The sequence below is a fragment of the Drosophila ananassae genome (assembly GCF_017639315.1).
Source record: "Drosophila ananassae strain 14024-0371.13 chromosome 4 unlocalized genomic scaffold, ASM1763931v2 tig00000071, whole genome shotgun sequence".
NCBI classification, from domain to species: domain Eukaryota; kingdom Metazoa; phylum Arthropoda; class Insecta; order Diptera; family Drosophilidae; genus Drosophila; species Drosophila ananassae.
In genome coordinates, this window is record NW_025319041.1 from 2,106,666 (window position 1) to 2,118,771 (window position 12,106).

At 39.2% G+C, this 12,106-nt stretch overlaps 1 protein-coding gene across 7 annotated transcripts in view; it reads left to right on the forward strand.

The window, feature by feature from the left end:
- LOC6498717 (glutamate receptor ionotropic, kainate 2) overlaps nucleotides 1-12,106 on the forward strand; it is a 376,347-nt gene that overhangs the window by 39,882 nt on the left and 324,359 nt on the right. Inside the window, exon 1 of one of the 7 annotated variants that reach the window (XM_032452750.2) lies at nucleotides 6,839-6,883. The exons of the other annotated variants lie outside the window; for them this stretch is intronic. The gene's annotated coding sequence lies outside the window, so the exon portion shown is untranslated. Of the gene's footprint in view, nucleotides 1-6,838; nucleotides 6,884-12,106 lie in introns of those variants that run through there. 7 annotated transcript variants of the gene reach the window in all.

The window sequence follows — 12,106 nt, forward strand, 5'->3', positions numbered from 1 at the left end:
TGCATACGGACACACATATGTACATGTATTATCCCTATATTTTCGGTACACTTATATTGTTCCAGAGGGTATGAAGGAGACATCTCCGACCCTATAAAGTATATAAATTCTTGATCAGGATCACCTCCTGAGTCGATATGAGCATGTCCGTCTGTCTGTCTGTCTGTTTCTACGCAAACTAGTCTTTCAGTTTTAAAGCTATCGAGTTGAAACTTTGAGTTGAACACGGCCTACATAATTCAATATATGGTAAAATTTGATCAATTTTTTCTCTTAGGTGTACCTCGGAAACTGTGGGTGATAGAACCTATGTTTGTTCAGGACTTTGGTTCAGGGGAGCTTAAAGGTTATGGAGCAGGTAAAATTATGCGTGGAAGTTTTTGCTGTTGGCCTGTGTTATTATATAGGAGATACATAGGATTATTATATAGGAGATATTAATGAACTACATAGGTTTTTCAAATGTGGGGCGATTAGTTTTTCGAAAAGCTTTAGAATTGCAGACAGTTTAAAAATGCCTCTATAATTGGCAGTCCCTTTTTTATAAGGGGAAAAATCGAAGTCTCCAGCAATAGATTAAAGAGTTTAAGGAGCGGTTCTCACAGTGCCTCGGCGAAGTTGTGAGCAAGGGGAAAAAGATAAGCAAAGGGGAAAAGATAGTGTTTACAAAGTTTTAAAACTGCTTCGAATCGTGGGTAAACTGATTCCGGGAGCGGCAATATAACTCCTATAATATTTTACGTAATGCACGGTGAAATTGGACCAAGCTACTAAATTTCTTGAAAGTCTATTCATGACGTTCTTTAAATTTAATAGGTGCTTTGTATACCAAGGCGGATTATTTCAAGCGGATATTTACACGGCATGCCAGCGTCGAAAAATATATTCAAAGCATAGTAAAATTTATGTAAGGCAATGTTTAAGTCTTCATATGTCAGTAGATCAGACCAGTAAAAATGCAAAATTAATTTATTCAGTTTCGTAAAGTCAGCCTCTTCAAGACGAATTTCGGAGTCTACAGAAATTAACCCTCCTCCTCTCCTTCGCGGTATTCTTTCCGTCCAAAAGTGGTGTACTTACTTGGAAAAAAGAGGTTGAAGGTTGGTCAGTGGCTCTAACATGTGGGAGCTTCACTCCCACAGGTTTGGTAATTTAATTCTTCACCGTACTTGCCTAATGTTTTTGGACGAAAATATTCTCTCCCAAAAACTAACGGAACAAATCGTATTGAACATCTGCACTGTCAAACTTATTTTGAAATAATACGAATGCCTTGTATAGGTTTATTTAAATTCAGTATATATTTTCCACCACCTTTTGTAAAAGGCTTGTAGCGAATGGTTTTGCTTATGCGGATTTAAAGTGGCTGACTGTAAAAGTGGCTGAAGCGTTTCTTTATTTTTAGGGACTGATAGTGGCTGCGCTATTCCACAACGAGAGAAATGGGTGGAGAAATTTAGAACCCAATAAACTCCAAAATATCTGGCAATGGGTTCCTCGTAGATCTCGGCTGAAGGCACTTTCTTTTCCATCGGGACCCCACCCAGTAAGGTACCAACATACACCTTTAAAATCTGAACTCAAAATCTAAGAACCAAGGACAAACAATAAAGGAAAGCTATACGCTTGCAGTTAGATAGAAGCTTTTAATATTATAGATGTCGGGAAACAGTAGAATTCAAGGACAGAGACAAGAACAGAGTTGCCGCGAAGTTCTAAATTCGGGGAATATAGAATTCATGCGAAAGGCATAGCAGCAGAGACCAGAGGTGGTAGTCTCTGCTGGTGAGTAAGGTCCGCTGAGGAGTTACCAGAAGTTTAAAGGGATGAAAAGAGATGACGACAGAGGCTAAGCTTGAGAGAAGGCTAAGAGAGAGAAGGTTGAGAGAAATGATCGATGAGAGAAAACGAGTCAGTCGAGTGAGGGTAACGAACGTGAGCGGAACTTGCTGTGCTGCCGCATCGATTTTATCAAGTGACAATGGAAGAAACTACTGGACATACTACAGGGATTACTGCTCTTACTACATACATATATATATCGGATCGTATATTGCTGACCTATCCTTATGAGAACTTTACCATCGAATCAATTTTCTATTAAAAATGTTTAAAACCACCCCAAGCATCTTTCAAAATAGCAAGATTGTGCCATTTCCGATCGTTCAGTTATATGGCAGCTATAGGATACAGTCGGCCGATCCTTATAAAATTTTGCACATAAGATATTTTGGCCAATAACAATTGGATTACTATATTATTTAAATATAGCATGTGTGGAAAGTCCCAACCCTCTAACTTAAAAAACACCAAAGTTATGGCATTTCTGATCAATCAGTTATATGGCAGCTATAGGATATAGTCGACCGATCCCGGCCGTTCCGACATATACTGCCTCCAAACAAAAGAAGCATGTGTGCAAAGTATCAACTCGATACTCTTCGTTGAAACCGACAGACGGACAGACGAACATGCTTATATCGACTCAGAAGGAGATCCTGATCAAGAATATATATACTTTATAGAGTAGGAGATGTCTCCTTCAATGCGTTGCACACTTTTGACCAAAATTATAATACCCTCTGCCCTCTGCAAGGATATAAAGATAGTTTCCCATAAAAAAGTGTGAAGTGGTTAAAAGGTGAAACACAATTATAATTTGTTCGATTGGCGCAGACTCAACAGTTAAGCGTTCAGGGGATTATCTTAAGTTAATATAAGAGAGAAGGATTTTAACGTCGCGTACCTTTTGGCTAGGCTGGAGATAAAATCGCTCCCAAAGGTAGAAAATCTAGGCGAATGAGGCAATGCTCCAGGAATGAAGTCGCGGCGGGATTTTTTTTTTTTTGCGCGGTTCTCACTGCATACGTACAGCCCACCTCCCGTCCAACCAACCGAGGGACTCTGCCGCGTGACGTACGGCTTGAATCGCGGGAATAGATCCGAGATAGTTAAGCGAAAAGTAGGAGAAAGATATCACGAGGAAGAGCGTCGCACAGATAAGGCGGTTAATATAAGCGATTTAAGCTTGTTAGTAGAGCAGAGTGACAAGATGTGGTAGAGACCATTGTAGTCCGAACATAATACCCTGAACGGATCGTGTTGGGCATATGTCGAACTACAATGGCTGAGGAGTAGAGGCCGAAAGTTTCTAGTACTTTCTTCTACTAGGAACGTTAAAGTTTAAGCGTGTTAGTAAATGCTGGCTGTCTACATTTCTATAAATAAGATTATATAGAAACACCCAGCATCGTTCTACGGTTTGTTAATGATGGTAAGTTGATTAGTAAAAGTCTACTAAGATAAGAGGAGAGGTAAAGATTTGCATCCCAATTATGTCCCCTAAGAGCAAAAGTAAGTACGTTTTTTTGTACAGATTCTATGTGATCTTGGTGTACTCCATATTGAGGACTCCAGACACACGATCCATACTCAAGAATCGGACGGACCAGTGATGTATATAACGTTTTAGTTATGTACGGGTCATTAAATTCTTTTGACCATCTTTTAATAAGACCAAGCACACCCATAGCTTAACCATGTCGAATCTACCATTAACCATGGTAGATATATGTTCGGTAAATTTAAGTTTCAAATCTAATAGGATCGTTCTAAGGCGTTCCCATAGAGAAAGTACATAGCCTGGTGAGGACTAGATCGGTAAAAAGACATGAGTTTACATTTCGATCCATTAAGCTTTAGGTTATTTGCTAAACACCAATTTTGAAGTTTATCCAAATCGGATTGAAGTCTAGACTGGGCGCTAGTGAATTTATACTGAACGTCATCAGCGTACATAAGTACAAGTGAATTAGTTAAGGCAAGGGGCAAGTCGTTAATAAACAGTGTAAAAAGTAGGGGTTCAAGATGGCTTCCTTGGGGCACCCCAGATGTGGCGCGGACTATACGCAAGGTAACATCTTTAAAGAAAACACGTTGGGTTCTCCCAGATAAGTAGTTCGAAATCCAGATAAGAACATAAGTTGGGAATTCCAAAAGACTGAGTTTACTTATAAGAAGCGAATGGTTAACAGAGTCAAATGCTTTACTGAAGTCAGTGTAAATGACGTCTGTTTGTAAGCCATTCCGGAAGCCATCCGTGATAAAAGATGTTAGCTCCAATAAGTTGGTAGTGGTGGAGTGGCGCTTCATGAAGCCATGCTGGCACGGAGTTATTATTGAACTACAGAGGTGTTGCAAATGTGGAGTGATAAGTTTTTCAAATAGCTTTGGAATTGCTGACAATTAAGAGATGCCTCTATAATTCGCAGCGTTGGATTTTTTCCCTTTTTTATGCAGTGGAATAATGAAGGATTCCTTCCACATAAGGGGAAAGATCGAAGTTTCCAGCGATAGATTAAAGAGTTTAATGAGCGGTTTGCACAGAGCCTCGGCGCAGTTCTTCAGAACACAGCCTGGTACTCCATCAGGGCCTGGCGAATACCCGGGCTTGATATTAAGAAAATCCGTGCAAAGAGATCGGCCATTGCCTGATCAGTGTTCGCATAAGAGTTCTCAAACGTAAGCAGTGGGGGAAAGATACATGTTTACGCTTAGTGTTTACAAAGTTATAAAACTGCTTCGGATCCTGAGTAAACTGAATCCTGCAGCGGCGAATATAACTCCTATAACATTCTGCGTTATGCACGGTGAAATTGGACCGAGCTTCTAAGTATCTAGAATTACTAACTGTACAGCCAGATAATCTATGTTTATTCAAAAGTCTACTCATTCTATTCTATGATAAGATGCCTTGTATACCAAGGCGGATTCGTTGAAGTGGACGGATATTTCCACGGCACACAAGCGTCAAAAAATGAGTTTACTGTGAAATAAAACTTTTGTAATGCTAAGTTTATATCATCGCATGCCAGTAAATCAAACCAATCAAATTCCGAGATTAACTTATTTAATTTCAGAAAGTCAGCCTTACGGAAGAAACGAACTTTATGAGATTTAAGTGTAGACTTAAGGTCAATTAAGGAGTTGTTTTCAATTGAAAGCTCAAGAGTGGGATGATATGGATCCTCAGGGTCAGAAAGGGGGAAAATTCTAGTAATAGTAATTCCATCAGGATCAGAAACGAAACATAAGTCCAACAGCCGACCTAAAGAATGTTGCCAGTATGTTGGCGGTTCGGACGAAGGTGGTATGTAAGAACAGGTAACATACAAAGATTGATCGGACAAAGTGATTTTGATGCAAAGGAATTCAATGTCACCAAACTCTTTTGATTTTACCTCTTCAGAAGCGAGTTTGGAGTCTATAGAGATTAACACTCCTCCTCCCCTTCGCAGAGTTTTATCACATCTAAAAGTGTACCTACTAGGAACTAGGAACCTACTAGGAAGTGTACCTACTGTACCTCAAAAACTTCGGAGCTTAAGATCTCCGGCTTTAACCAAGTTTCTGTAAATTCAATAATGTGAGATGCAAAGAAAGAACTATCAGAATACAGTTTGGGAAGTTTACTGATATTCATATAGGTAATGGTAGTATTTCGGGAGTAAAGTGATCCCTGATGCGGATGCAGGGTGGTCTGCCTCGCCGCAAAAGGACATCGGTGTCGAAAATACTGTTATTAAGCAGAAAAAAAAAATCCGGTTATATTCTTAGCGTTAAAGAAATAAAAATGTTATGGATTATTAAATTAATTAGAAAATAGTCTAAAAAAAAATAATTTTCTTTAAAACCCCCTCACTCCGCTCGATGCAGCTCCCAAAATTACCATTTTAAAAAAGAGAAAACGCTCAAATTTGTTTGTCTCATGTAGTAATCCACGGTTGAATAAAGGAGTAAGGGAGACAAGCGGGGTCGGTGAGGAAGCCCGTTGCGTTTTGGCACTAAAGAGAATTGGGCGATAACACGCGGTAGATAATCTCAGTGGTGAAGGCGTGATGGAGCACAGCTCCCCAATGAGATCCTGGGAATTCTTTGAACTCTATTATAAGAGGGATATAAGTGGGATAGCCTAAGAAGTAGTGAAACCAATGTATTGAGAGTTAATATTTTATAGTTATAATATTTTAAAGTTAATATTTAATTAAGAATATAATAATAATAACAATTAAGAATAATTTAAATTTTGGTGAAAAAAGAGTGAAAAAAATCAAGGAAAAACAAGAAAGGAAAGCTAACTTCGGGCGGAGCCGAAGTATATATACCCTTGCAGTTGAGTCGCAGTCCGCTAGGTGGCGCCACGCATCTTATATTATTAGATATATAGCGAATCGTTTATAGTCGGCCGATCCTTATGAAAATTGGCAGATCAGATTTTTTTTCCCAAAATAGAATCTGTACCAAATCCCATCTTTCTAACTTAAAAAACACCAAAGTTATGCCAATTTCGATCGTTCTATGACAGCTATAGGATATAGTCGGCCGATCCTTATGAAATTTTGTACATAAGATATTTTGGTCAAACATAACATGTGACCAAAGGGGAGGGTCTCAACCCTCTAACTTAAAAAACACCAAAGTTATGGCATTTCCGATCAATCAGTTATATGGCAGCTATAGGATATATCCGACTTATATACATACTGCCTGCAAAGGAAAGAAGGGTGTGTGCAAAGTTTCAACTCGATAGCTCTAAAACTGAAAGACTAGTTTGCGTAGAAACAGACAGACGGACAGACGGACATGCTCATATCGACTCAGGAGGTGATCCTGATCAAGAATATATATACTTTATAGGGTCGGAGAGGTCTCCTTCACTGCGTTGCACACTTTTGACCAAAATTATAATACCCTCTGCAAGGGTATAATAAGTATTATGTTCGATGGAAAAACTTATTATTTTGGTTAATTTTTTTTTGTGCGATAATTATTTTCGCAGCACACCAGCCAGCCGAAAGCTTTCGATGGTGAACGCAGTATGAGAGTGAGTTTGCTTATACATAAAAAATTATACATTGAAATAATGCTTGTATATTTAGATGTAGATAATAAGTGGAATTGTATGAAGTCTAGTATAAGTTAGTTTAGGGCGGAGCGGGAGCGCAAGTGAAGCTCTCACTTGCGCTCTCCCATGAATTCGCCCCGCTTCGCCGCACTAGATAAGCTAGGCTTAAGGTTTTGTTAATATGAATATAACCGAATTTATAACGCCGAAGAGTGCACGCATTTTTGTTTTTCGGTCGTTTTTTTCGCAATTTAATTATTTCTACAGCCACCAATTTTTGCCTTTCGTTTTCGCGACGAGATAAAATAATCTCGATAAACATTTTGGCGCCCCCGGGTGGACTGTAGTATAATTAATTAAATAAAAAAGCAACAAAAAATAGTGACAGTGACACATACATATATATACAATATAATATATAACATATATACATATATTCAAAAAAAAAAATAAGAGTTGCTCGCGACGGTTGTGCCAGTGAATTCAAAATAAAAATTAAAGAATTCTCCGCGTCGCAAAACAAACTTCTACATAGCTGCTACTGGAAGGATTCGTCGTCCCCATGCACTGCACCTGCATCAATTGTGAAAGGAAAGTGGCCGCAGGATTAAAGGATCCGAAAGCAGAAACCCAGGTATTTGTGCGAAAAATTGAAAGTTGAGATAAGACAAATTAAAATCCGTCTTGTGCTGGAATATTGCACCCTCCTTTCAATTCTTGGCGCATACGTACGTAGAAAAAATAGTAGAGCAAAAATAAATAACAACATATATAAAAATTCTAAAATTTTAATTATAAATATATGTGCTAACCTAAATGTACTGCCTGTGGATAAAATAAAAAAGAGAATATTTATATTATTTGCAATCACTGTCGCCCCCTACCCCTCGTTCACGAATTTACAAATCTTCCAAATAAATACTAAAGTGCAGCCAAAAATTATTTTAATTATTTCAGATAAAATAAAGGTGCATATATATTTGGTTTACATACATACAAATAGATGCAGCGATAATATTCTCGTTTTCGTTTCCCACCGTTATCCGCTGCTGTATGTATGTATGTATATGCACTTTTTGGCGCGTATAGTTTACCGGTCTGCCAAGTGACGCGCTCCCCTACAATTTGGTCGAGCATATTGGTTTCGGTGTCATTGGCGACCAACTATTTTTTTGGATACTCTGTGCCTCGACTATCAATAATTCGTTATCAATTAATTAATCAATTTAGATTTGGTTAAATTTAATAAATTATTTATTATATTTAAATAAGATTAATTAATTATTTTCGTTTTCGCATTTTCTTGTTGTTGAATTAAATTCAATAAATTTTTAAATAAATTTTAGAAAAATTTAATAAATAAAAATTTAATACATTTTTAATATTAATATTTTAAAATTAATAAAAAATTTTAAATAAATTATTAAATCTTAAATTTGCATTGTTTTCGTTTTTGTATTGAAAAAACAAAATTTTTTTAAAATGGAAAGTACTAAACAAAAACTTAATTCCACGACTCTTATTGACTTAAAAAAAAAGATTAAATGTCAAAGTTAAAAGCATTCGCCGGTTGGAGGAACGTTTGGAAGATGGATCACTTCCTCTAAACAAAACCGAGCTAGAATGCAGGCTTCAGGTTTTAGATGAGGCAATTTCTAAAGCAAATGAGTTGCAAGACCAGATCGAGCAAATAGATGAAATGGATGATTTCGGAGCCGAGTTGGAAGAATTAGGAATAACTACGAAGGCAAGGATTATGTCCTTATGTAATGCCTTGAATTCAGCTGAAGACTCCCGTTCAGCTACTGCAATTTCTGCAGCCCCAACTCGAGCTCGACTTCCTAGTTTGGCATTGCCAAAATTCAGTGGAAATTATTCGGATTTCAAAAATTTCATAAGTCTTTTCGAGACATTAGTTGACAAAGATGTGAACATTCCAGTTATCGAGAAATTTAATCATTTAATTTCTTGCCTCTCTGTTGAAGCCTTAGGAACTGTCAAGGCATTCCAGATCACCGAGAGTAATTACGACAAAGCTATCGCTAGTCTAAAAAGAGTTTATGATAACGAATGTCTCATCTTTGCGAACCAAATACGTCAACTGTTCAGCCTTCCGAAAATTTCCCAGCCGTCTGCGTCGTCGTTGAGGGGTCTCATCGACACTGTATCATCCATTTATGGATCACTATTATCCATAGGAGATGATACTAAAATTGCAAACTCAATGATTATTCATTTAGTTTTGAGTAGAGTGGATCCAGTGACCAAGCAAAAATGGGAAGAGTCACTGGATTATGAGGAATTGCCGCTGTGGTCCGATTTCGAAAAAATACTAAATCGTAGATACCAGCATCTGTCCGCTGAAGAGACTGGCAAACCAAAACAAGAAAGAACTGGGTTCGGCAAGCAACTAAATAGAACTTCGTTGGCTTGTTCTTCTACCAACGCCAAACCAGCTTGCAGTTATTGTAACGCGAACAACCATTTTTTGGCCCAGTGTAGTCCGTTCGCTCGCCTTGCTGTAATGCAAAGGTTTGAGTTTGTTAAGTCAGCCTCCCTATGTTTGAATTGTCTGCGAAAAGGTCACACGGTAGCGAATTGTAAATCAACCAGGTGCCAAATCTGTTCAAGATCGCACCATAAACTTCTGCACCGATTTACAGTGACCGAAAATAGCTTAGCATTACCACCACCCAAACAAAATCCTCCTCCAGAGTTAACGAATGATGGCCCTTCTACTTCACATGCTTTGCATGCGTCGTCTGTAGAAAGGGTTTTGTTAGCAACGTCGATCGTAAGCGTTCGCACAAAAAATGGTGAGCACATCTTGGCCCGAGCATTACTTGACTCAGGGTCACAAATGAATTTTATTACAGAAGATCTTGCTCAACGCTTACAGATCCGTAGGGAGGAATCGTGCATCAACTTGCTTGGAATTGGTCAAACTAATTCACAAGTTAAGAAAAAGATACACACCGTGGTGAAGTCGAGAGTCAATGGTAGTGAGTTTCCGTTCGACTTTTGGGTTTTGAAAACCATTTCAGGCTATCACCCTGATCAGTCAGTGAACGTAAAAGATTGGACCCTACCAAAGAACTTGCCGTTAGCAGACCCATATTTCTACAAACCTCAGCGGATAGATATGCTAATTGGAGCTGAGTCATTTTTCGAATTGTTGTCCGTTGGCCAAATAAAACAAGGTCCGAACCATCCCATCCTTCAAAAAACTCTCCTTGGGTGGATAGTGTCGGGAAAATATCTGGCAAATTCCTCAACTCCTCCACAGCCAGTCTCTAGTCTGAATTTCCAAGAGGAAGTATTAGAGTCAATAGACAAAAACTTGAAAAAATTCTGGTCGTTGGAAGAAGTTCCATCTTCTAAAAAGATGTTGTCGCCAGAACAAGAGCTATGTGAGGAACATTATCGGAAGACTACAAGAATACTGCCTTCAGGTCGATTTGAAGTTAAACTTCCATTTAAGTCGGATCCAAGCGTTTTGGGCAATTCATTCGAGATAGCCAAACGCCGATTCCTGTCGCTCGAGAGAAGATTATCTCGAGATCCGAACTTAAAGAAAATGTATTTGGAATTTATGGAAGAATACGAATCCCTAGGCCATATGTCCCCTGCAAGCACTGACGTTCTTGCTTCTCCACACTACGTCATACCCCACCAGTGTGTCTTGCGGCCGCAAAGTACAACGACCAAACTTAGAGTCGTTTTCGATGCGTCCTGCAAGACATCCACACAAAAGTGTTTAAATGAGTTGTTGATGGTGGGTCCAACAATTCAGGAAGAGCTTTACTCAACTCTTCTTAGATTTCGGCTAAACAAATTCGCTCTGGTAGCCGACATAAAAAAGATGTATCGTCAAGTGATGGTAAATGAAGCAGATCGACGATACCAGTTGATAGTGTGGAGAAAAGACCCGTCTGAGTCCTTGAAATTGTGCAAGCTCAACACCGTTACGTATGGCACTGCACCAGCCCCATTCCTGGCCATAAGGTGTTTGAAGAGGTTGAGTGAATCCGCGAAAAATACATTCCCTCGAGCTGCTAAAGTTATTGGGTCTGACTTTTACGTCGACGACATGTTAACGGGTGCTGGTTGCGTGGAGGAGCTAAAGACAATTAAGTCTGAAGTAATTCAGGTTCTTCAAAACGCTGGGTTTGAATTGAGCAAGTGGTTTTCAAACTCGCCTGAAGTTACTGCATCCGAGAGCACGGTTAAGCCAATAACACTTTCGGACTCAGAGCTGACAAAAACATTAGGAATCGTTTGGGTTCCTAAAGATGATGTATTTAAATTCGAAATTGATATGTCAGTCATGGGTCAAAGGGCGACTAAGCGGAATATTCTTTCGGTGACGTCAAAGCTTTTCGACCCTCTTGGCTTATTAAGCCCGATCCTTATTAAAGGAAAGATCCTGTTACAGGAACTTTGGCTCAATAAGCTAGATTGGGATGAGTCCATTCCACTGCACTTGGAAACCGCATGGAACAAGATTCAGCTTGCCTTGTCACAGTTAGAAGAGATCTCAATACCGAGATTTGTGATGAGTGAGCCAATGTCACCAATTGAAATTCATGCCTTTTCTGACGCATCGATGAGAGCCTATGGAGCCTGCGTCTATATCCGTTGCAAATCTGCAGAAGGTAGTAAAGTCTCATTGTTGACAGCAAAGTCGAAAGTAGCGCCGCTCAAGACAAAGACGCTCCCCCGTCTTGAGTTATGTGCCGCTCACCTTCTCGCGGGCCTCTGTCGCAAAATAAAACCTCTTATCAAAGCACCGATCGAACGAAGTGTATATTGGTCAGATTCGGAAGTTTGTCTTCATTGGATTCGTTCCCATCCATCGTCGTTGTCAACGTTCGTATCAAATAGAGTTGCTGAGATTCAAGAGTGGTCAGAGGATAGCACGTGGCGGCATGTACCAACTAAACAGAACCCGGCAGATATTGTGTCAAGAGGTGGAGACGTAAAGGAAACGATAGAATCAATTTGGTTCACAGGTCCATCGTTTTTAACGGAGCCGGAAGATAAGTGGCCAACGAGCCCTCGGTTTGATCCGTCACCAGAGATTTTGCAGATGGAAGCAAAGAAGAGTGCGGTCGGACTGACTGCAATGGTCTCTACCTCATATTTGTTGGAAGTGATAGAAGGATTTTCCTCTCACTTAAAACTGCTGCGAGTGTTCGTTTA